At 35.5% G+C, this 25934-nt stretch overlaps 1 long non-coding RNA gene across 1 annotated transcript in view; it reads left to right on the plus strand.

Moving 5' to 3' along the window:
- The window catches only part of LOC135415892 (uncharacterized), a 35576-nt gene extending 10356 nt beyond the window's left edge, over positions 1-25220 (plus strand). The window contains exons 2-4 of the long non-coding RNA XR_010431326.1: positions 12799-13005; positions 14269-23458; positions 24444-25220. This is a non-coding gene — a long non-coding RNA (uncharacterized LOC135415892). The remainder of the gene's footprint in view (positions 1-12798; positions 13006-14268; positions 23459-24443) is intronic.
- Positions 25221-25934: the final 714 nt, after the last annotated feature.

The following is a 25934-nucleotide window of genomic DNA, read 5'->3' on the forward strand; positions in this document are numbered from 1 at the left end:
GGGTCCACCAGTTTAGACATAAACTTCACACTTCAGTGCATGTTCTTTTTGACTGTATAACACTCCTACGTGCTTTTTAAAGAATGAATGAACTGGGGGACTTTTCGGTTAGAAAACTAATACCATCCTTCACATATTCATGGGCTATTGTATTTCTCAGACAGAAGAAATAGTGCAGTTGTACTGCACATGAGGTTTATTAGAGAAGCAGTGCAGGGACTGTGGCAGCAGTAGGAGCAATAATGGGAAGTTCATATTGTACCAATCCTTTTATTCTCCATTATTAAAGGAGACATACACAAGAGACACTGTTTATATCACCCTGGGAACGAGGAAAATTCTGTAGTTTGCAGGAAGAATTTTCCCTTTTATTAGGAACAGGCCAAAAGTTCTCAGATAAATGAGTTCTGCATAAAAAACCCTGGTATGCAGGCCATATTAGGATTGTTAGCTACAGCTGCAGGAATATTCAGTGGACGAACCTGCAATATAGCCAAAGGAGATTTGCTTTCACTAGATAAAATTCTGTATGGGATTAAAATAGGTCTATGAAGCAAGTGCTGTAAATAAGCTGTCTTTTGAATATTCTAGGAATATCACTTGAAAATATGTACATGAACAAGAGTATTCTGCAAAATAAACCTGCACGTATTTGTCATACCAGCTGCTGAGTGTTCCTCTCCCCTCTTTGTTGTTCTTCATCTCATGTGATACAGACCTGGGGCTTGATCCAGCTTCTATGACATCCATAGAGCTAGATAAGAGTCTTACAAGCCTTATTTGCAACCACCATAGGATATTTTAAACAATGTAAAAGTAATCTTCATCACAGCATAGATTAAATGATTTTTGTAAGGCATCAAGTACTTCATAACTTGAATAAAATTATGTGGGCCATCTTCATGATACTTTTAATAGAGTTTGCCCTCCAAAGAAATTCTTAGCGTTTTATGTTCTAGTACAAGCAGGTTGAGTCACATTCAACAGAGAACATGTTGTTCTCTGTGATGGTGTACTCTGAAGATGAATGTTAGTCTTCGTGCTTAGAGAACATGTGAATTCACTTAATTTATTTCAAACAAAGCTCAGTATGTGGAAAAACCTTGGTGTCTTTGCCTGGAAATGGGCTAAATTGCAATAGCAACCTTGGCCTTGCACCATGGTGCCAACATACTAAACTCATAGAAATACAGTGCAGGAAAAGATGCATTAAAAAAATAAAACAAACAGTTTATTATTATAAATAAGCTGTGTGCTTGACAAATAAGAGGTGTAACAGCCCTGCTGTCAGCAGGCTTGCAGGGGTCTGCCACACCCTGTACCTGTTGTGCTGTACCAGGGACTTAGCCTGCCAGCTGAGGGGAAAGCAGTGCTCTGCTGTAGATCGTGCACAGGAATTGAACTAGTCAGCCAGGCTTCTACAAGCAGGTTTCAGCTGAACTCACCATTTCAAGTAAGTTTTTTTCCACAAAAAAGTGATATCAATTTCAGCAAAATTTTCCAGAAAGAACAGCAAAAAAATGACAAATGATGCTTCATTAAATGAAAGTGTATTTGTTTTATGAAGCTTTTGAAATTAATTCATGACATGTAGAATTGCATGATGTGGTATAATTTTTATGATGATGTTTGGAACAGCAGTAATATGATATGGTATGAAATAATAAAAGCAGTACATCAAAAGTGTAATGCTTCTTTTTTTTTTCGTTAATTAAATATTAGGTTAAAGTATATTATCCTTTCTGTGAGAACAATATTTTAAAAATTGGCTTTGCTTCCACTTACAAAAAAAATGACAACATGAAAAAATTAATGAAATAAAATATGTGTGTTTTAACTGGGTTCATTACCAATAATCCTTAAAAACAGAGCATTCATTAATAACTGTACAGAAAATCCTAATTAAGCCTTACAATACTCTGTAAAAAAATGATTTGAAAACAAAGTAAAATAAGACAAGTGAAATCTTATTTTATCAAACAAGCACGAGCAGCCCCGCCTGAAAAAACAAGAAGAAATTTTGTGCAAATAGCTCAGGAAAAATGAAATTCTCAAATAATACAGTGATATAACATGTTAATGGCTCTCAAATTTAGAATAATCACACTAACTGATGTTTGCTTTAACTGTAAGAGTTTATGTCTAACATTAAGTATTATTCTTAGGGAAAAATTATTCTTCCTAAAGGAAAGACAGTCCACATTTGTATATGTGCACAAAAGACATTCATGCACTGTTTGTTTGTGTGAAAATTATTATTTCTGTTAGAACATTTTTTAAAAGATCATATCAATGTCAAGACTAGTTTCCATTATGCCATGTTTTGTTATATTTCTTTTAAATGCCCCCTGCTGATTTCCTTATAATATCTCTGAAACTAAAGGAAGAAGATTTCTTTTACTGCAATTCCCATCAGGACTTCAGATGAAATATTTTTGTTATAGGCACTTTGAATGAGTATGTAGTCTTCTAATGTATTTGGGAGTTTGACAAACCCTCTGACTGTTTTCAAAATGTTATCTTCAATGAACACAGGAAAAAAAGAGACAAAGATTTAAACCTCTGTGGGGGCAAAGCAAGTTGTTGCAGGTATTTCAAGTTATAAACAAGACTAAATTAAGAGCTGTAAACCATATGAGATTACTCCAATTTTGAATTAGAGCTGTGCTGTTCCTTATAAAACAAATTTCTGTACAAAAGCCAATTTCTTTCCTTGAACCTCTGTAGAAGACTGTATCATCTCTGCATTCCAACTTCCCTACAGCTGCAATTAGCCAATTGCCTATCAACTAGTTACAAATTCTGAAGATTTTTCTGAAGTATACTTTTTACACAGAGATTGCACCTGTTAAAGACAAGAGTCAGCCAGTGCTATCAAACAGCTACTATGTGCACTCTGTTAAATAGCACACAGTAGGACTACTTTTCTTGCTGACTTGATCTGTAGTAGGTGGAACAAACCAAGAGAAATAATGAAAAATTTATCAGGGATATGATTTAGGCATTACTTGGAAGCCTTGGTTTCATGGTGACGAGGGAAAGGATCCAATATGAGGTAAATTGGCACTAAGCAGCAGAAAGGACAAAATCCTCTTTTTATGCCCATGGATAAGTTTTAGTGCAAGGGTCTTTAGTTAATATCTTGATTATATATTTATATCTAGATATAAAAGTGCCTTATAAGATAGATTTCCCTGCAATATAGTTCTGCTAGAAAATTGCCACACTTCCATATAATTATTATCTAGTTTTCATTTATATTTACTGCTCAGTAGAACGCAAGCAGTGAAGATCCCATCTGTCTTTGAAGGTGATAGGAAAATGTTCACTGCTAAAATATAGCAGGAAAAATTTTCCAGAAAGAAATGTTTTGTCTGTGAGCATTGGCAATAGTTGTCTTGACTCACATAATGCATACTGAAGACTGTTTAAAGCATCCCACATAGATAAAAAAATGAGTCAGGTTTCAAAACGAGATAGACAAAACAGCAGAAGGAAGCACAGCCTTGCATCACTGTGCATCACTGATATCAAATTTGTTTAGGGACCTTTTCTGACATGTTGAGTGTTCAAATGGTTTGACACTGACAACTTACTCCTGTCGTTAAAAAAGGATCAAAACCCCCCACGGGCTATACCATTGTATGCTTTGGTTTTTGTTTCAAAGGCTTGGAGAGTGGTTCAGTATGGATAGAAGCACACCTTCTGTGTGTGTGTGTCTAAACAAGAAAACTACAGTTGCTTAAAACTAAACTCCTTTGGAATAGTTTAACCAATTAAATAGTATCCATAATGGATTATTTTCCTGAATTTCTAGAAAGCAAGCTGGCTAAAACCCCTGAAGGTCACTGTCTCTTCCATTTAAGCCATTTAACTCTCATGCTTAAAAAGTGATTGTCACTAAGTTCCTGGTAGGACTTCCCTCTGCCTCTCCTACTCCCTAAGAATGCTTCTGCTGGTCCTGAAGTAGATCTTAGAAAGACTCATAAGGAAAATTGATAGTAGCTGCTTTTCTGTCTGTAGAAGCTAAGCTACTTTTACCTATGAAGAGATATAATTATTTTTCTCTTTCTACATACCCCTCTTTTGTAAGATGCCAAGGATGGCAAACATTTATAGTATCAGTTAACAAGAGGCTAAATATTCAGGTTTTGGGGAAGTAGTTATGCTAACTTTATAGATCAGCCTCTCCCTTTCCCTCACCCAAGTCACAGGCAGACCAAATGTTGGACTATTGAATACCAGAAAATATCTTTGTTCTACTCCCATGTGTAACAATGAAACTTCACTGGGGACTGCCACATTAGTAGACCAGACACTTTCCAAAATAAATTGAGTCAATATGTTATATCAAACACATTTTTCAGTCAGACGAGGGGAGGAGATTTGCTCAATAGGCCTTTCCAAACTAAATCATGCACAAGTCTTTTTTAGCATCATGGAGATTTAAAAGAAATGGATCATTAATAAGGAAGAAATGCACTATCACTTTTTTTTCAGGTGGCTATAAAGATAGTGATCTTATCTCCTACGAATAGCTTGCACAAAACTCCTTCAAAAGTGCTAAAATGCTGCACAATTTTCAGAACGTACAAGGACATTCAACTAAATAACAAAAAAAATGCTATGATGCCTTTTGCATATCTAGCAGGTGACTAAAATGTGCAGAACTCTAAAAAGATGTGGTAACAGGATATACGAGCTATGTTTTCGAACTCCCTTCTTTAGATACACAAAGAAATTTAATTAAATGAATCACCATAGAAAGCATCACATTTGGAAAAGCATAGGCAGAAAGGGAGATTTCCGGTACCTTACATAACTCAGAGCAAAAATAACTCGTATAATGAGCATTTCTTAAACAGTATTAGCTTAATATGTGGTTACAGAATTTACAAATCAATCACATCATTTCCTCTCCACAGGGAGTGAGATTAAAGAGAGGGCTCACAGCGACCAACTTTAAATGCAGCCCACTGATCCTTATAAACTCTTTCTCCATCCTTCCTTTCCGGTTCTCCTCTCCCTTTCTCTTTTCCCCTTTCCCTTCTCCTTCTTGTTCCCCTTTCCCCTTTCTCCTTTCCTTTCTCTTTACCCTTTCCCATTCCCCTTCCTCTTCCCTTTGTCCTTCCCCCTTCCTCTTCTCTCTGACCTATAAAGAACCATTTTACAACAGGCTCAGTAAAAGTGTTTTACCTATATCTCTCATGCTCCCATGCTGCTGTTCACCAGAGAAGTCAAATTAAGAGACTAAGAAACCCAGGGCAAAAGAATTCTAGCAAGTCAAAGCACTCCTAGTTGGAATGTATTGCCAATAGCTCTCTACTTGATGAAGCGTCTCTATGTCAGCAGCGTTCTGGGAGCAGCTCTGCTGATTGCTGTATTACGACACCGAGAGGGAAGAGGAAGACACTCGCTTAGATAGTTGATTCAAGACCCCACTATAGTCAGTGTAATCACTTACTTGGAAGTCAGCAGAATTTAAAAGGAACCAAGATTCTAAAGTATGTAGACATTCATAGGTGTGATTAATATTTCCTACACAGTTATGTATTTTTCTAAAGTGCCCTCTTCCAATATTATAAAAGAAAGTCAAGTACTTCTTTAGAAAATATCCTTTGCAATTGCCTGCTCCTCAAATCACTCAGTACCACACAAGCATATCAAGAGCTATCTTGACAGATTTTGACAGACCAAGTCAAGCAGGAAGGCAGGCGCAAGTGTTTCAGTTACAACAGATTGATAAAATTTCAGGCATTGTAGTTTTGTTGAGTTTTCAACTCCTTTTGAATTTATCGTTGGAATTAACATTTATTGTTAGGTTTAACTGCCAGAACCTACAGTCTTATGCTGGACTGCTGGCTTTATTTGTGAGGAGAGAAGGCGGTCCACTAAGCAGCACCAGGGATCAGCATCAGCATATTAATGATGCAATTACTACAACCCAACAAACAAGAGAGAGTAATTATCAAGATGAGACCAAGCTGAAATTGCTATGTTGCAGCCAGAACTGCTGCTGCTATAATTCATGTTCATGAAAAATTCGTTAAACTGGAAACTGCAGAGGAAAATTGAGTCCTAAAAAACCATAACTCTTTAGAACCTGAGAAGATGATGTGATGAGGAAGAATGTCATCAAAATATCACCTTTGGTCCAATTTTGCTTTCAGTTGGGTAGGTGAAAGCAAGTAGATCAGTGGTGCCAGAAGGCAGCACCAAAATGAAGAAATAAGTCCAGTGACTTCTGCAAATTGCTGCTGAAACCACTGAACTCATGAATAGTAATCACACACCTGCTCACAGGGCTTCAGTTGGTGAATTGATACCACAAGCAAACACCAGTATTAGAGATGTATGCAGCAATGTTTACACACACAAAAATATTTTTCTTGAATAAAATAGAAGATGCATAATAATAATTCGTGAATGATTTTCATATTACTGCTGACAGGTATAAAACAAGACATGAGGAAGATGTAAATTCTTTTTCAACAGCTTTCCACTCTCTGGAAGGTGAAGGCTAGGACAAATTGAGGCAGTCTTCCAGTTATACACTTCTTGATTGAGGAAACCTCACAACTTCATTTCTTTAAAGCATGAGTACTCATAACTAGCTGTAAGTCTTGGCTTTAGAACAGCTCAGACTTAAAAGCAGATTGAGAGTATGAAGCCTGCTCTCAGATTTTCAACATCTCTAAAATACGATATTTTTAAAACTTTGGAACAAGATTTACTGTCAGTTTCGTGGGCAGTCAGATAATTACTGGCAATATATTCTTCTCTGCTTTTGAATGTACAGAAAGTAGAAAAAGGGAAGGTCTTGCACCAAAGCAAGTCTCCTTTGTTACATCAAACTTCTCTTCAGTTTAAAGAACTTTCTCCCAGATATTTTTCAGAAACAAATAACTTTATTTGTTTATTTTTTATTAGAATCCAGCTGCAAGCAAGGAAGACTCCAGCAGTTTTTCAGTGCTAGGAATAAAGATAATTTCTTGTGCACATAAACATCAGTACTATAATGACATTTTAACCATTTCAGTTCTGAAATATAATCCAGTACCTTCACTATTTATGAAGGTCATTGCTACTATGTTATCATCTATGAAAAAAAATCAGTTAATGTGGAATTCCAGAAGCTTCTGTATAAACCAGAAGTAATGGACTATCAATTCTTTAAATATGTTTTGGAACAAAAACATGTAATGTCTCATAGAAACAGAAAGTAAAATTATGCTACTGCTGATTTTCAGATGGATTTGATTGAATACTAATTCCTTGGCTTTAGACAATGAAGTGTTGACTCTTTAATGGATTCTATCGTCATCTCTCACAGAATTGAACATGTTTAGGCTGGAAATAAGTTTATAAAGTACTTTGTAGTCAAAATACTTTATAGCTGTTTAAGAAATGATTTAAATCCTTCATTGTAGAGGTCACCCACTTTGTATGGAAAAAATTTTTTGATAAAATGATTATTAGCATAGTTCAGCATTGCTAACTGAACCATGCCAGGGTTGAACACAGGGCTACCTCTTCCTACCAGAAAGATTCCTTAGTCCTGCTCAATTCTTCATTCTCCAGGGCAAGCTTTCCCTCAGTGATTCCTCTGCTGTCTTTGCAAGGAGATGCACTTGATGAGAAGGGCAATCCCAGGTCACCCATTGCCCTTTTGTGGGATATGGGCCAATGTAGCCAAACCACATAAAAAGAGAGCAGGCATTCATTTGAAACTTAGGAAACTGCAGCTGAATTTAATCTAATATCTATTAGGAAGCATACCATTACATGAACACTATTTTTTAGAAAACATGAAAATGAAACTGTGTATAAAACAGAAGGTGGTTATCACAAAAAGATCAAATTCCTTAGGAGAGCTTAGAAGTAAGAAGTTATGTCAATGAAAAAGGCAAAGGAAAAGAACAAGGAAAGGAAAAAAAAAAAGAGGAAAAGGAAAATGAAGAGAAAGAAAAAGAAGAAGAAGAAGAAAAGGGAAAAGAAAAATAAAAGACAAAAATATGAGCTAATCACAAATTTTCTTGGAGGAATTTTTACCTGTTTCCTTCAGCGCTCCAAAGACTTTACTGGAGCCTTTGGCAAATATCTTCTATGTGCCTTGATATAGCCTTACCACGAAAAATATAGAGATGATTCTTTTCATATATGCATTGACAGGAAAACTCAGTTCTAGCAGTTATAAAAATGAATCATTCTGCAGTTACCCTCCATGTTTTGCTGGTAAATAAAGCAAAAAGACTCATCTCAAAGATAGGTCTGTTAATTTTAAGACATCACATTACAGGAGGCAAACACACAGAGTAGGGAAGTAGTCTGGAATCTGTCCATGTAATACACTCTAATTATAACTTGTGTGTCATCTTTCCAATAGACCGTGTGTTTACAAGGAACTGCCACTGACTTTTGACGTATGTGAGGTCAATTGGGTTGAACAGTGGTTTTAACCTATGGGAACTTGAGAGGGTCCTATTTCTATTTATGTTTTTACTTCTCAGTATGGTGCATACCGTCATTTGCTGTAGAGCTCTAACATGGGTGAGTAGTCTAGTTTTCCTTGGTAGTCAGCAGAGAGAGTTGACCTCTGGAGACCATTTTAGAGTACTTAAATTCATCACTGTTGTTGACTTACGGAGCTTAGATTCCTGAGCAAAGACATATAAGCTGGGTCGTTTCTGGGCATTAAAAAATGCTGCATCATTAAAATTTCAACAGTGTGTATTGATCTTATAAGTAAGTGCAGATCTTGGTCAGAATTTGCCTTTAATCTTTTTCTGTCAAGGTAAGGAAGTCAGCAAGAGCTTTTAAGCAGCTTTACCTGGTCATCTTATTTTTAATGACTGATGCTTATAAAATAAATAGAATGAGCAGCAGAACATAGCCTTGTACATGTCAGTGTACTTTGAAAGAAGACCTCTATTCATACAAATTACTGGGAAACACTTTTAAACATGTGTCTTGTAAGTGCTTGTTCTACTAACTCATTTTACCTGTTAGATTGACTCATATGAGTAATGAGATGATATATAAAGAAAAACAACTTTTACTGCTGATTTGTGCCCTTTGTGCAGACCCAAAGAATGCTTACCATGGGTCAGTATTTAAATTCTTTGAGAAGGAAAGTCAACATTGTGGGAGAATTTGGAAGAATCATATGAAAGAGAACCTTGCAAATGCCAGACTGAGTGCTGGAACTGATCAAATTTTGAGTCCCAAGTCTCAGATGTTTAAAACTAAATTTATAAAAATCCAGAATTGCTTTATATAATAGGAAAATTACATAGGCGATGTCTAGCCTTGTGAGCAGCTGCCAAGTAAGGTAAGCACTCAGTGAACTTTTCACTCAGGAATTGAGTTCTGAATAGGAATCTTGGCAAATCAGCCAGACCTGTGTGGTTGTTGGCTACTCAGATTTATTTTTTAAAGTTTTATTGCATGAATTTGATTTTATACCTGTCTAGCAACATATTAACAGCTTTCTGTCTTTGTTCCTAATATGATCTGAAATATTTCCATTTCCTGGACTGAAAAATAAGGGCATACGTGTGTGCCCACACTCACAAATATACAGAAACAGCTCTCCACCCCCAAAACACTAATTAGGAAAATAGCCATATGAAACCAGAAATGTCAAAATTTAGGTAGAGTATCACAAAACTGATTTAACACATGATATTTAAGAGTTCTCTAAAATTAAAAGTGTGGGTTGTTGTTTGTCCTAATCACCATTCTCTGAGAACCATGGAGTAATGATGAAATTCCTGCTGGTCCATGCTACTGACAGAACTGTACCCTATCTCTCTACAGTGATTGCTTGCAATACACTGACCTAGAAAGTCCTTTCTGGACCTGAATTTCTTTATGTAGCTGACAAAGAAATTAATTTGGATAATTTTCAATTCTGTTCATAAATTTTAAGCATCTTTACAGCATTTGTGTGATTCATGTGAAGGAAAGAGGGAAACTGCTGGGCATTTTTTAATAAGCAAGCCCACAGCTGCAGCTGATTATTAATTTTCAGAGAAGAACTAAGATTATTGCAAGCCATTATGAGTTTTAAGTAAATAATATTGTGGTTTAACCCCAGCCAGCAACTAAGTACTCCCCGTCCCCGATGGGAAGGAGAATTGGAAAAAAAAGTAAACCTCATGGGATAAGAATTGTTTAATGACTGAAACAAAATAAAATACTACTAATTACAACAATAACATTTATAATATTATTTTTAATTAAAAGGAGAGAGAGAGAGTAATAAAACCCAAGTGAAACAAATATGCACAGTTCAATTGCTCACCACCCCCCAACCAATGCCCAGCCCATTCCTGAGCAACAATTAGCAGGTCTTGGCACACTTTCCTCAGTTTATTGGCTAAAAACGACATCCTATGGTTCTTTGGTCAGATCTGGTGAGGAGTTCCTCTGCTTCCCCCCAGCTTCTTGTGCACCTGCTTGCTGACAGAGCATGGGAAACTTTGAAAAGTCCTTGACTTAGGGTAAGCACCACTTAGCAACAACCAAAACATGAGTGTGTTATCAGCATTATTATCGTACTAAACCCAAAACACAGGACTGTACCACTGACCAAGAAGAAAATTAACTATATCCCAGACAACACCAAGACAAGCATCTGGATTTATTACTATATTTTATGTAATTCATAAAGTTCAATATGAAAGGCCCTTTTATGAGCATATGACTTCCAATAGCTTTTTAATAAAAGTGAATCTAGCAATGCTAGAATTTAAACATCATTATTTCACACTGAGATGTATTTCTTTAGCACAGGCTCTTAAGCAAATTTCATGGATGATTAATAAAAGGACTTAGATGTTGCTCAAACATGTTGTTCTTATGAATTCCCTTGTAAATATCACTTCAAATCTCTAAGATTTGAAATGAAACTTCATTTATTATGAAAGGCTAGAATGGGCTAACTATCTGTTATTATTATTTACATGTCAAATCATAGTGCCATCAACTGAATAAGGAAGTTACAAGTTATTTGTGCAAATGCTTCTCTATTTTTCAAATGTTATTTCACTATTTGTCATTACTCTGAGTAAAGGAGACACCAGGGCAGATCCACTGCCAAGTGTAACACTCATTACCCTGAGCAAATCCATTCAGAAAGGATACTCAGGCTGCTGAAATGTCAGCTGTAAACAACTGCTGCTTAAGAGACTACTTTAATACTTGTTCACAACAAGCACATCAACAAAACCTGTTGTAGTTATTCCTCTTAGTATAAAACATCCCCACATTTACTGTAAAGCACCTAACTTTGGCCCAAATTCAACAAATTATTTAACCTTTAATTACTTCTCTAAAAAGATAATTTTCATCCTGCCTTCAGGCAAGAGCTGCATTTTTGCTGTGTTATGGGATCAAGTAGCACCACACGAAGCGAGCAGGTTAGTCAAATCAAACAGTTAATGCTGGGGACCCAAACTCCTCAACACACACATTTCCAGTGGTTTTACCCTAACCCCACCTAGTCTGGCTGAGACAATAGATATATACCAGCTGCTGCAGCACATGATGTGTACTCTGAAGAATATCATATCCCTAGCTCAGCTTCAGCTGTAAGGCAGCCCTGAGGCTCAGTGGGGAGAACTGAAGCACAGGAACAGGTGTCAGCTGGAGTTTTGCTTCAAAAACACACTATTGAACAAAATTAATATGCTAACGTAGATATAGCATTAGTGAACTCCTGAGTTTTCTTGCATTCAGCCTTACTTTATGTGTTTCCTATGTCTTTCACTTCTGTCCTTAATAAGAATTTTGACAATATTTACTGGGAGTAAATCTCCAGAGCCTAATTTTTGCAGGCTTAAATCTGTGACTGAACTGGACTGGTAATGTTAAGGCAAATAACCTCATCCACTAATACAGGGATTGTTCTTTGCCCATAATTCTTTATCCAGTTTCTTATTCCATTTAAACTCATTGTTTTGCCCATCCAGCAGATTAATTCCTCATGATCGTTCAAGGGAGTATAAGCCATTAAAATAAATACAAACCCTAGCCTATTTGCAGGGATTTTAACAATTCTGTATGGATCTGTACCTCTAATTTCACTCAAGTTAATGGCTTCAGGATCTGGCGGAGTTGAAACTTGTTCTTTCTCGGTACGAGTGAGAAAAATTTGAAATTTGATTCTAGACCTCCAATTTGAATATAGACATCTCAGAGGAAAATTCTGTTTTGTAGTATGGCCAGCATGGAAAGAACCAAAAACTTAATACTTAAAAAAATACATTTTAAAGCAGAAGCAGCCATTCAGTGATCATCTGTCTTTGAATTTCATGTGAAAAAATAACAGACCTTCTTCCCCCATCTCAGTTAATGACTTAATTGACTAACCAAGCAATGTCATTTTATCCTTCAACTATTTCTATATTGACCTGAACCTGACAAAGTTCAGTAACATCTAGCTTAGCTTTGTTCAGAAATTGAATCAAGTTCTTAAATAAAAATGCACAGAATCAGGAGATGGCCAAAGGAAGATACATTAACTTTGGGATATTTCTTAGACTATTAATGTTAAATCTAATAAATTTTGCGAATAAAAATTTTTAAAACTCTTATTTGCATAGCTTTTTATAAGAATTTATGTTTCTAACACAAATTTTAATGACCAGTTTGGCATTTAGTTCAGTAGGCTGGCATTGCTCTGAAAGTAGAATCTGACTCATTACCTAGAACTATCTGAGATACTGTCAAATTTTGCATTAACTGAAGTATGATGGTAATTTTCACTTGCACTTTTGTGCATTTTGTGTATAGTCTTGATGAGATACACAACGCTAAGGGGAAATGAAGGCAAAAGGATGCTACCCTTGAAACAACAGATGTCTAATGAACTAAACCATGGACCAGCACTAGTCCTGAGGCCTTGGCATGAACTGCTACATACACAGCCCACTGGCAAAGTCCGGTTTAGATCTTTATGAACCAGTATTATATCTCAGCCAGTCACTGATGTGGAAGCAGGTGGGTTCTTCAAATGGAAAGGATCTTGTTCTGAAAGCATGTGGGTTTGATCCTGAGCATGATGGTTTAAGCAGCGTGAAGAATTCAAAGCGTGGATGCCATTGTGATGGCTGTTATGCCTCTCAACTCGGCCTCTCATGCCTCCACTGTTGCAGCTCACATTCTGATTTCATCTGCTGCTGCTGCTACAGATCTTATTCCTGCCTGTTCATACATCCCTGCGTTACGCAAAATAATAAATATCAGTAAAGTGTTTAATATCATTATAGGATAAATAATTTTAAGCAATTTCCTTTGTCTTTTTAGAGTTCTTGCTGCTTTTGTCAGATTTAATGTTGCCTTTGAAACTGTAATCATTGATGCTTCTTTTCCAACATAAGCATAATCTCCTTTGAGAAATAAGTGATTAGAAAAACATTATTCAGAGAAGCAGTATAGCAATGTTATTTATACTAGTGAAGAAAATCCCTGGAGAAACAGGCATTTACAGAAATACTACCCTAAAATGAGAATTTTCTCAGGAAATGACATCTCATTACAGTATGTGTTTCTTGATCAGTATATCATTAGTTTGAGTATAAAGACAGCAGCTCAAGTATTAAAATCCGTGGCTACAAATCTATCAGCTTTACTGGTTCTACAAAACATCATGCCTGTCTTGTATCATCTAGGCTTATTTGCAGAAAATATGGAATACATGATAAACCAAATCTGGCATTTAATTGTTTTTTCCAAGTGACTTGACGGTAAATTTTTCCTTTGACTTCAATACTGCAAAATCAAGTTACTTTTCTTTTTTGTGAAAGCAATGGTTTATTTATGCAGGCAATATTTCCCGCGAGGACCTTACAAAAAGGTTCAAGATAAGTAATAAACCGCAGATCACTCCATTAAGTGAAGTTTTGTCATTTTTCCCTGAAAATTGCTTTTGGGGTGTTATTTCTTTCCTTACAAGTCTATTTGCTGTTGTTTGTATGGTCCTTGAGTTAAAATTTAACAGAAGTTTATTTTATTGCCATTTCATGTTCATGATAGATCTTACTGAAATAAGACACCCTTACTAAAAGGATTTGCATTGAACTAAATTTCTAAATCAACCCTAAAGTTTCCTTAGGCAGAAAGATTTTCAGGCAGTGGATGCACAGCCATCATCACTGAGTTGTTCCCCAGTCTCTCCCAGTTATAATCACATTTCTATGCTCTGCTTTTTCCTATTTTTTTCTTTACTTTCTTTTTTTTTATTTTTTTTTTTCTCTCTGACAGGTCATAATGTCATATGCAATGCAGACAGCTAATGCTCACTGCTGTAAGAATTGAACTCAGCCCAATCTTCATCTGTCAAGTGGGATGTAATGTTCTTGCTTTTCCAATCATAAAAGGTTGCAAGTGCTCTTTCATGAATCTTCCCAAGCAGGCAAGAATTCCAATTCCAATGGTTTAACTGTCATTAGCAATAAAAGTGTACTGACTGAAAGGAATTTTTTTTATGTCAGTGGTGGCATCCTATTATAGTAAATTGTTAGGAAGGAAAGGAAAAAGAGAATTAAAACTTGATCTTAAGAACTGCTTATCTGCCTTTAGACCCGGGAATGTTTTAACAAAATGTCTTTCAAGGTTTTGTTTGTACTACCATTTAGGCACATGATTAGCTATTCTGCTAGTTCTAAAGAAATCAATAAGATATCCTATGATACTCCTATCTATAGGAGCTGTATAGCTAGCTACAGATATTTTCAACATAGCTATCTGAGTAGCAATTGAATTTTTGCATTTCCTTTGAACATATGAAGTAATTAGGTATTGTTTGATCATGGGCACTTGACAATATGTTAGGAATATTAATAGTAATTTAAAGTTGAAGGGTTTTTTCTGGTTTAGGACAAATAAAACCTACAAGATTTTTTAGAATTTCTGATAAGAGCCAATTGTTTAGGAAGATCAAACAGCTACATGTCTGAATTGGAGCAGAGAGTTTCTATTCTTGCCATTAATTGACTCACTTTCAGTTTGAGGACATAAATGAGAAAACTTGGTTGTTTTTAGAGAAATGGCAACCCACAAGCATGAATGAAGGTTTGCTTCACCTGTTGCCATCAGGTCCAGAAAGGAAAACTATACTGCGACTGTTTTCTGCATTAGGTAGTCGTATGTCTCTGGCCAGCAATGTACCTGAGCAACTGAAAAACTTCCTGGGAATTTATTAATGGCAAGTGAGGGGAAAAAATAAGTGATTACTTCTTCAGTATTGCATTAAAAATGGCTATGGAAAGAACTGAGTTTACAGCTCTCAGACAGTCTTCCAGCTGTAAGCCTTTCCCAGAGGTAGCTGGTTTCTCTTTTTGCTTTACAAATATTCCTAATCAAAGCTGAAAAATCAATCTGGTCTGCCCTGTTTAAGAATAAATACAATGTATGATAGGGGATAGAGCTAACGTATAATAAATAGGCTGGCTTTTTCTCTTCTGTCCGTTATGAAAGTCTAGTCAGAAGCAGCAACTGCAAACAAAGGGAATTGCTACCATTTCCTCCTTTTTTTTAATGAAAGTGCAGAAACTGTGAACACAGAGAAATGCTCAGTCCCTTCTGCTCCCGTGACAATCTGCCATCCTTCACGACTGGGTATAGTCACATTGTGAAACCATTGGTGAATCAGAGAGGCTGTGCCATAACACTGAGTGCAGGAGGATTAGCAAACAGAAGCTGGGTTTCTGCCTGAGATTTTCAAGGCTAGTTTCAGCACATTACTCTTTATTCTATACCTACTATCACTCAAAGAGATTGCCAGTGACATTATCACACAGGTAACACTGTATATTGTACCTTCACAGTACATTTCAGAGGATGAGGTATAAAAATTCAATCAAATATTCGGAAGTGAGGACATGGTATGACGAAAAAGCCAAGAAGTACAATTTGTCTGATAAATTGCAATCATATTTCCCATATCATGCGATCATGGTGAGTTTTATGGAGTCCAGCTATTAAGTAACAGCCAAAAGTCAGACACATGCACTCATGAAACATTGGATGCTCTTGTGGGGTATTTTCACTGAATTAGCTACAACTACAATTAAAATAGTACTTGACCTGATGTTAAATTAGATTATATTCAAATTCTTAAAGGAATTATCTCAAATACCAATTTTATTCCATGACCCACCATGCAATTAAAAGATTTAATATCACATCCAGACTGTAATCCTAAATGCTTGAAAGAAGAAGAACAAAAATTTTTTTTACAACTTCTATAATTAATGATAATTAATAAGAAAGTTAAAGAAATCTCATTTGCCTTACAAGTATTTGAAGTTGATGAAGTAGAAAAGCTTGATTCACTCTATACTGCATAAAACCACAGAAATGTTTAGCATTAATTTTATGAAGCAGTGTTAAAACTGAACTTGCTGGAAAGTGAACCCCTGCCCTGACACAGAAGAATCTGATATGCTGCCAGTCACATTGCTGAATTCTTTAGACCATCACCTTAAGCAATCACCTCTTAAAAGGAACATGCATTCCAATTACAATCTCATATTTTATTTATGACTATGAGAAAAATATAATGGTTCACTGCTATTTACACTTAGAAATATGTATCTTATTAAACACATTCAGATACTAACTCTTTTGAAAACACAGATGTCCACATGCATTAATGAAAACTTAAGATTTCAGATTCCAAATTTAGTATAGGTGTGTGGTTTAAATGCTTCCAAAAGTCAAATTATTTTTCTCTTTGTCCTGATGAACAATTCACTATTAGAAGTAATTTAAAATTGATTACCCAAACCTTATTTTGAATGCATGTGACTCCAGCAATATAAAGCAGTTCCTGCTTCCCATAATAGCTAAAGAAGTCAATAAACTAAACTAGTAGGCTTCCAGTAATGAACTGCTTCTATTAATTTATTTCCAGTAGTTCACAAGGCATACTATAAAACCAAATATCATCTTGTTTTGTTTTAGCTAAGAATTTTGGGAGACTTTTATTTATATATTCCAGTATGTATTTGCATTTTTTGTAATAACATCATGTTGTTCAGATATTGTCCAGCCTAAAATCCGCTATGATTCTGAAATATTTTTCTGCAGCACCTCTGCCTCACCTGTTGTTCCTCACCTGGACATCTGTAGATGCTATGCTGGCACAAAGGAAGTGGTGTTGGTGCTCAGTTTAGTTTTTCTCAGATCCTTTTTATTTCTAAGCTTCTTTTTGAATGTGTTTACAATAGTTGTGTTTGCAAATTTATTGAGTGTAGTCTTTATTCAGGTAATTGCTGAAATTACTGAAAAGGACATGGCTGAACTAAAACCTTTTGCAGTTATTCCATCCAATACATTAGTCGGTTTTGATATTGAACCATTGTTAACCTGGAAAACTATGTTCAGAAAGAACTTTCACCTATGTATGTTGTAATTTCATTTATGCAGCTATGCTACCTTGGTTTTTCCAGTTACCACAGCGATATCAAAGGGTTATAACCAGTACCGAAAGAACACATCTTTGAGTCTTCAAATCTAATGCCTTTACTTTGTTTAGTTTGTTGAATTAAAGACAGCCCTTAGGAGATGTTAGGGCAATTTATCAGTTTTTAAAAGGAAGCACTTTAGCTACTGTGTACACAAAGCACCAATGCCTACTTAATTAATAATCTATAGATGTGATTTAAAGAAATACAGATGCATTGCTTAGTCTTTATTGCCCTCTTGCAGGATTTCAGTCAGGAAACTGTTCAGCCATACAGATTTCATTACTAAAAAAAAAAAAAAAAAAAAAAAAAAAAAAAAGAAAAGAAAAGGGAAAATCAGTTTGTGTAAAAGCTCCTAGCATAGGAACAAAAGGACAAGATTAGTTTTTCTTTGTCAATTTTTTTTCAAACGCTGTTTTTGCTTTGTCTCTTTTCTACATCGTCTGTTCGGCCTCACAGACTCCCTCTGGTGGTTAGCGAGCAAAAGCATCGCCTCGCTTGGGGCCGCATACAAAATCGCAAATCAAAGGCTGATTCATTAGCATTTCTCGCTCTAACAGTAATTAAGAAATTATACATTTATTAAAGTATTAGGCCATGTGTAGCCTACTTACTAGATCATAACATGCTTTCTGAGCTAAAACTATTTAAAAAAATCTATAATGATTCCCTTTTTTTTCTCAAATTCTTTTGGGGTTTGGAAAGTGAGAAAGAGAGGGTACAACTAACCAGCAAGTTAATATCGCAAAATATCCGTGCTAATGATCCAAATAAAACAACTAATTTATAATTTCAGGTAAATGACTTTTAACACTTGTCTTTACTTTGGCAAAATTCTCCCATAATCTGGATGTGTCCTACTCTCTCGCAGCTGATGCTCCCTTTTCCTACCCTAGGTGTGGATGTGGATTTTGTCTTGATCCAGATATTGTAAACTATCATGGGAGAACTTCTGGATCAAATCTCAGTAGATACAGCCCTCTTTTGAGCAGATATCCAGCCAATTTTTACTTTACTTTATATTTTAAAGATTTTAAAAAATATTTCCGTAATCAGTAGAGAGAAAAGTCTCCTCTAAACACACAAGAAAAAGAAGCTAATTTTTTTTAAATTAGAGAATCAATATTAATGATTTTATGTGGCAATTCTTTTTATTAAAACAGAAATATTTGAAACATAAAGACACAAAAAAAGTTTGCAGAAGGCAACTCCAGATCATAGGTCATATGCTTGGCAAGTCTATTTTACCTATGCAGATGAACAGAATTAAGACTAAACTGAGGTCAAGCTTCTAGTAATTATTGTCTTTTCAGAACTTCTTGTGGTTTATATACCTGTATTTCATTTCCAAGAAACAGCTAAGTACAGTGATAGGGAAAAACAGATATTGAGTCATAAATACATGTTTTTATGATCATTCTGACTGATAAATACATATATTATGAATGTAATAATGTTGAAACTTGTTGTACTGCTTGTGTTTATGCTTCTTATATTGTGTACAGAAAATCAGAAAGAATTAGATCTTAGCCAGAAATGTGCAAAAAAGTAAAAAAACTTCCACTCTTGCTGGATATGAGCATGGTTAGGGCACAGGAAAATATTCAAGACTATTCTCTCCTGTCTGCTCTGCAAATCTTATATCTTTCAAGACTTATTCATTGTAAATGGTTTATCCATATCCCTAAGATGCGCTTTATTCAGCTCATTAAGAAAAAACCTCTAGAGCACCTCATAATCAATCATGTGCCTGACTGTATATATAAAATCTTTTTATCAAACTATATTTATGCATAAGGTAGATAGAGTAGTAACTAGATTAATTGACACATTCAGCTATGTATACTTGGTACCTACTCCATAGCAACTGCTGTATGTAAAGACTGGGAAGCACAGTACCTCCTGATGAGTGTTCGTTTATAGGAAATGCCAACATACCTTAGTAGATCAAATACTTAGAACATGACGTTTTCCAGACTCAAACATGGATGTAATTTTTGGAAAAACATTCTTGAGGCTATAACTGGTCTTGAAGTGTGTCTTCTGGTGATAGAGGATTAAAAAAGTAGGTGTTATTGATATGAACAAACTCTCCATAGTTTGTGACTCCAGGGAGTTCTTAAAGTATGCGCATTCATTTTCAACCCTCTTCACACATTTCACAGTAGTTTGTCTTCAGCACTGAGGAGGTACCCGCTTTCCAATGTATCCAGAAAAAACGGTCTCAGGTAAAGTATGACTGTTGAAACAAAGATGATGTTTATGATGGTCAGTCAAGGTTGTGTATATGGGCACAAAATGGTGTTTTACTGATGGAAACTTATGAATGTAATTGCTCTGACTTAATTACTATGTGGAATATGTTGAGAGAATTTCAGCTTCATTTTAAGTCCTTGATAATAGCATATTGTTCTCTACTTCGCAGAAATAGAGCTGAATTGTTGAAGAAAATATCGAATTTATTACACAATTTTTGACACAAAATCTTTCTCCTTTAAAGATGACTAATAAATACAAAAATAAACTATTTATATGACTGTTAAGTCAATGTAAATGGCCATGAGTTAGTTTGGTATTGGTTGATTCAAGTTTGTCTACATTAGGTTTTCCACAGTGTTTTAATTTGAGTAGTGCTCATTAAACAGATAAGAGAAATGTGCATTTGCTGGTTTCTTTTCAATAACCTAACATAGCAAAAATTTCAAGTATTTAAATTTTCCTTCAGAATTTTTACGATGAAATGTGTACTATTAGGGCCTAGTATAGATTTATTCCAAGCCAATATAAATACAAACCTATTCTCTTCAATCATTACTATATAATATTATGTCTCTTCTTGAGACATAGATTTTTCTATGGTGCTGCAAGAACCTGTAAAATTGCAAGCATCTTGCTCTCAGAAAACATCACAATATAAAATAATAGGAAGAAATGCAGTAAGCTCATGAAATGAAACCCCTGAAGTACTTTAGTTTCATTAATATCCATTTGGATAAGCTCTGCTAAGAATTTAAACAACACTACTCTAGGTTCTCTGCATCTCAGAAAAAATATATTTTATCTATCGATTATTTTTCCTACACGAAAAAAATCTGAAGAGTTAATTTTATCTCCAGAAAACTGATAGATGCAACTGATGGGTAGTGGTCTTGACTACTATATGGTATTTTTGGCAAGAATAGCAAAAGAGCATATTTCATTAATAAGGTCACCCTTTCACAACTGAAACAGTTTATTGAAAATCAGTATGTTCTCATATAGATAAAAATAGCTGTCAATTCACTACAAATGCATCTTTTACATATTTTTCCTTTAGAAGTCTTCAATAGAAATGTACAAAAAATAATATGAGAAATATGACTAAAGTAATTGGAAAGTGGATTTACTCCTTAGTTTTTGTAGCTGTATTTTCTCTTTCTGTTCAGTATTTCAGTTTTAAATCAAACATGGGCTACCATAACAAAACTAAAAATCTTGCATTTTAATTTACATTATCACATTAAATTCTTAAATGAATATGTAAATAAAGGCTGAGGATTTCCTTAGTAAGTAGCTTTTTATAAAAAGTCAAAACCCAGATACAAAATTGATAAAAACTGACAAGGCTTCAGCTAAGCCAAATTTTACCAGTGATAGTCTTCAAACTCAGTGAACCTAAAGGTCAAACATTGTTAAAAAAATAGGAAAAGATTCACAAAGTTATGCAAATTCTATAGTCTACTAACCTGATGCTGTGATTGACTTGTTCCTGGAAAATTACTTGTGGGCTATCAGTGGAAGCTGAACATAATTAGAACTAAAAAAAAATATTCTTTTTAAAAAACAGAAGTTTCAAAAGCTGGTTTCTGTAATGTTTGTAAAAGGGGAAAAAAATAAAAATATCAAGAATCCAGCCATATAAAAATGAGTTACTTTGCTGTGTTTTTCATATCAAAATCAAACTAAAAGTCAAAAGAAAATCAATATTAAATATGCCAAAGAAAATAGTGAAATAAAATCTCTTCCGACAGACACACAGAGTTTGTCACTGTGGTTAATGAAATATGAAATGGCCCTATTTGCATGTTGATTTTCACAGGTCATGATTCCTTGGAGTGAAACACCTCAAAAATAATGTCATGAGGGGATTTGATTGCCAAAAGCAAACACAGCTTCTTGTGCTGGGCTGATGACACAGAGAACTGAGCTGCGCATAGGACTGACAGGAAAAGTGAGGTGCATAAAAGCACAAAATATGGATGCTCCACAATTGAGTCTACTTTCAATGCTTCTTTAAATTAACTTGTATAAACCTGTGGATTCTCTAAAAGTGGTCATTGTAAACAAAGGCACATCACTGTTTTCCTTCCAGGAGGAAAAGTGTAGGAAATCTTTATATATTGGATCAAATTTTTCCCTCAAGTTCCACCACCAGGTGGACGCCTGTGAACCTGAACATCCTCCAGCAAGGACTGCTAGTCTTCAAACACGGGAAAGTGTCTGCAAAAGAAGAGAGAATACATTGTTTTCCATATGCACATACAAGAGAGGAGCATGCTTAAATCACTGCACTAAAAATATAAGCAAACAATAGCAAAGAGCATTCTGGTTGTAAATGATAACTGATCACTAAAAGAGTATCTATAAAGGTGGTGGGGCTTCCATCAATGGTAGCATTTTAGGATAAATAGACATTTGTGAAAATTGATTATTTCAGAAACTGGTTATATCAGAAAACTGATTTCTGTTTGCCTTCTGAGATGCAGGGCAGTTTGATCAGGAACTCCTCCAGCAGAACCCTCTGTCATGGTGCTTGCCTGTGCCCAGTCGGTCTTGGGAGATGAGGGAAGAAAACTTCATCTATATTTTTTGTAAACTTCAAATAAACTCTGAGTAATAACATCTCCCGTGAAATCTCAGAAAAATGAAAAACAGAATCAGTTTAGTGATCTGTCTCTGAATGAAGCCCTCTCCCAGAGCAAATTAAAACACTGCACAGCTGCACCTGAATCAATAAGCACCAACTCAGGCAGCTACAAAAACCAATAAAAAAGAAAAGTCTGGCTCAAACAAAACCAAGCTCAAGCTACCTTCATCCACTGCAGTAAAATGTTTCACTAATTACCTGAAAGTAGACCCAGTCTCTGTTTTGTCAGAAAAAAAAATTGCAAGAGCTGACAACAGCACTGAAAACTGGTTTCTCCAAAGCATTAAGATCTATGGCAACTATGGAATGAATTTGCTGTGTTGAATTTGTCATTTTGATCTCTATATTTTAATGTCCTTTCCTTGAATTCTGGACACAGGCGAAGTCCTAGCAGTACTAAAGTGGTGGGCAGCACACAAACCTGTAAAAGAAAACAATCCTCTAGTCATCCCCAGAACTTTGTAACTGAAATTAATTTTGTCAGGCTGTTTAACTAGAAGATAGGAGTCATGTTTTGTAAAGCAGACAGGATCTGTTGGTAATTCTAATAGTAATTCTAATGAAACTATTAAATCTGCCTTGAATTTTTTGTTTCCTGACTCACAATTTGTATGATGGCAGTCTGCCAGACAAAATTAAAAGAAATGGTGAACTAGCAGTTTTTGTCTAAAAAAATCCCGTTCTTCTGTACTGTATCTTCACAAGGCCTTTGCACAGCTATAGAGGTATGATTTCTACATTTTCCTAGATACTATAAATCTCTGCTTAGATAGGCATCCATATAACAAATATTAACATTCCGAGAAAAATCAAAATCAACTTACACATCTTTTTGGGCACGATACCTGCAGGAAGATGGCAACCCTCTCACTTTTCTTTTCTTGTATAGCTGTATTTGGAGCCATCTGCAGGCTCCTTGGCAATGTGTACAAATCAGATTTTGCTTCCCTTGACCAAGGAAGACTGGACTGAAGCCAAGTTCAAGATGCTGCTGACACATAAGCCCCTTCTGAGTATCTATGGAGAGCCCGAAGAAGCCAACGTTGATGCTACTGCTGCTGTCAGGATGGAGGAGAAGGTAGAGGCAGCAGTAACTGCTGTGAAGGGTTCCCATCCTCTGTCTACTGCCCACCAGTTTTCTCTCTTTACCCAAAGAATGCCCTGGTGATCAAGTTCTCCAGGGCTGGGCAGTGAGGCCCTGGCCTTTTTACTTACATCAGCCTATTCACTGCCTTTGGCAAATTGCTTTCTTGGCCTATGCCTGGAGCTGACCTTAGACAAAGCAACCTGTAAACTCCCGGTTTCTTTACCAGCAGCACACACCTGCTTCAGCAGCAGCCATGCTTTCCAAGTTACTTCTTTCCACTGTGATCTCTTTCAGCCTTGGTAACTTCGATGTTTCCCACATGGGTGAGGTGCCTTCAGTAGCCTGCGTTTCCATTTTTCCTACCTAGAAACTTGAAGTTCATTTTACAGAGCTTAAGCCTTCTATTCTTGCCCTACTACCTCAAACCAGTCAGATGTACAATTTATGAAGCTGTTTGAAGGTAGAATAAGTGTTCATTTAAACGACTTCTGCAGATGTTGTGCCCACGACCTGGATACCTGAGTTTTATAAGACCTGCTCTGTTGTGCTATATTGTATTACAAGGGTTCATCAAAATACTCTTGATTCTGTTTTGTCAAGGAATAACAGATATTGATGTTCTCAGTTTTAGACAAAACACAGCTGCGTTTTTATGCACAGGGAAGTTGCTTATGCAGCCAACATTAAAAAACATTCCATGGGGTAATTGTCTCAAATCAAGGAAAATGAAACAAGCAACCCTTTTCAACAACTATAAAGCAATTTCACGTTGCTAGGCCATGGTGATTAGCTTTTGGCATTTTCACAGAGAAAATTGCTGGGCATTGAATAAAGTATGGGTACATGTTTTTGTATACAATTTTTAAGACTAAATGTATTACTTTAAAGCATTAAATAGTAATACGAAGTATGAATGGGATTTTGGGAACTGTAGCTTCAAATCTTTTGATTGCCTGCACTTTAAAATCTTTTTTAGAACTGATTTTCAAGAACTGGAGTAGAGAACTAGGAGAAAAAAAATCATTGCAAACTCTGGGATGGAATGACAATAGCTCTCAAATGTATATGGGCAGATGTTTACTTCTTTCTAAATGTCAGCAAGAAGCAATAAACTTCAGTTTATTGGTGACACCTCTCCACAGCGGAAATCTGATGTAGAGACAACTATGACCTGAGGGCTACATTATTCCCAAGAATATAGATAGAAGGTGAGTTAATGCTTATAGATATTTGACTTTTACACACTAATAACTTTATGGAAGGTGACTCAAAGGTTGGTTATGAATCATGAACTTTTTTTATTTCACTTTTGAATTATATTTAAAGTTCACATCTGCCTTAATAATTCAAATTCCTACTCCAGGAACTTGTCATAAATAATGGGATAAAATTGATGTGACTATTGTGCCTGATCTTGTTTCACAAATAAATAAGAAGAGTCAGTCTTCAAAATAAGTCTGTTTTCAGTCTTGTGTTTTATAAACAAAACACAACCAAATCTGGAGAATATTTTTTGCAGCAAGGAAAACTGGTAAATCAGCTAAGAGCTAAGTTGTCAAAAGATTTCTAAAATTTAGGGCTACTCATATGCTTTAAAATTAGTACACTTCAAATTGTTTCCCTGGGGTGTAGTTCAGAGCCTTGAACCTCAACTCTAGCTTCAACTTCACCACAGAAAAAAAAACAAGAAAAAAAGAATTTATACAGTATGTTACTGAAACACTTCTTAGGGAAGTTGTATGCCCTATTATGTGTCAGAAACAAAAATATACCAGTGTAAGTGAAATACTTTTATTATTGGAATCATACAAACATAAGATACCTAACCACTGGAGTGAGCAAAAGGAAGGATGTTCTGGTGTGCTTTTTCAGTAATATCTTTCTGTTTAAGCCACTGAGGAGTAAATATGGAGGCCTACATTTAACAGGGTACACAGGTTCTCGTCTCCTTTATAGATATATCCTATTATTTTCTCCACTAATTGCTATGGAAAATTTTGGAGCCAAATAACTTTTTGGAGGTGAGCTATCATCGGACAAAGATGACTGTGGATTCTATTACAGACAGAAGAACACTGCATTTAATTTCTTGCTCTTTCTGAAGTTCATATTCTATTCTAGTTTTAGTCAAAAGGTGTTCAGAACTAGACTCAATAAAACTAGATTCAAGGAAATGCATGAGGCACATACTTAAGAGGTCCCTTTTGCAAAGATATGAAATCTATTCTTCTAAAGTGCGATGCAAATTTTTTACTGTTTTTTTTTTACCTACTTTTTCGACTACTTTACGTGTTTAACTAGATAATTATTTGTACTGAATCCATAACAACTTTTTCATCTGAACTTTCTATTGCATGAAAATTTTACTCAGTCTAGATAAGAAGAGCAGTGGATTAAAATGTCAACACCTGTTTGGTTATGACAATCTTAACAGCAATCATGACTGCTGTAAATGTGGGAACTTCAC

Source organism: Pseudopipra pipra, chromosome 1 (assembly GCF_036250125.1).
Source record: "Pseudopipra pipra isolate bDixPip1 chromosome 1, bDixPip1.hap1, whole genome shotgun sequence".
NCBI lineage: Eukaryota > Metazoa > Chordata > Aves > Passeriformes > Pipridae > Pseudopipra > Pseudopipra pipra.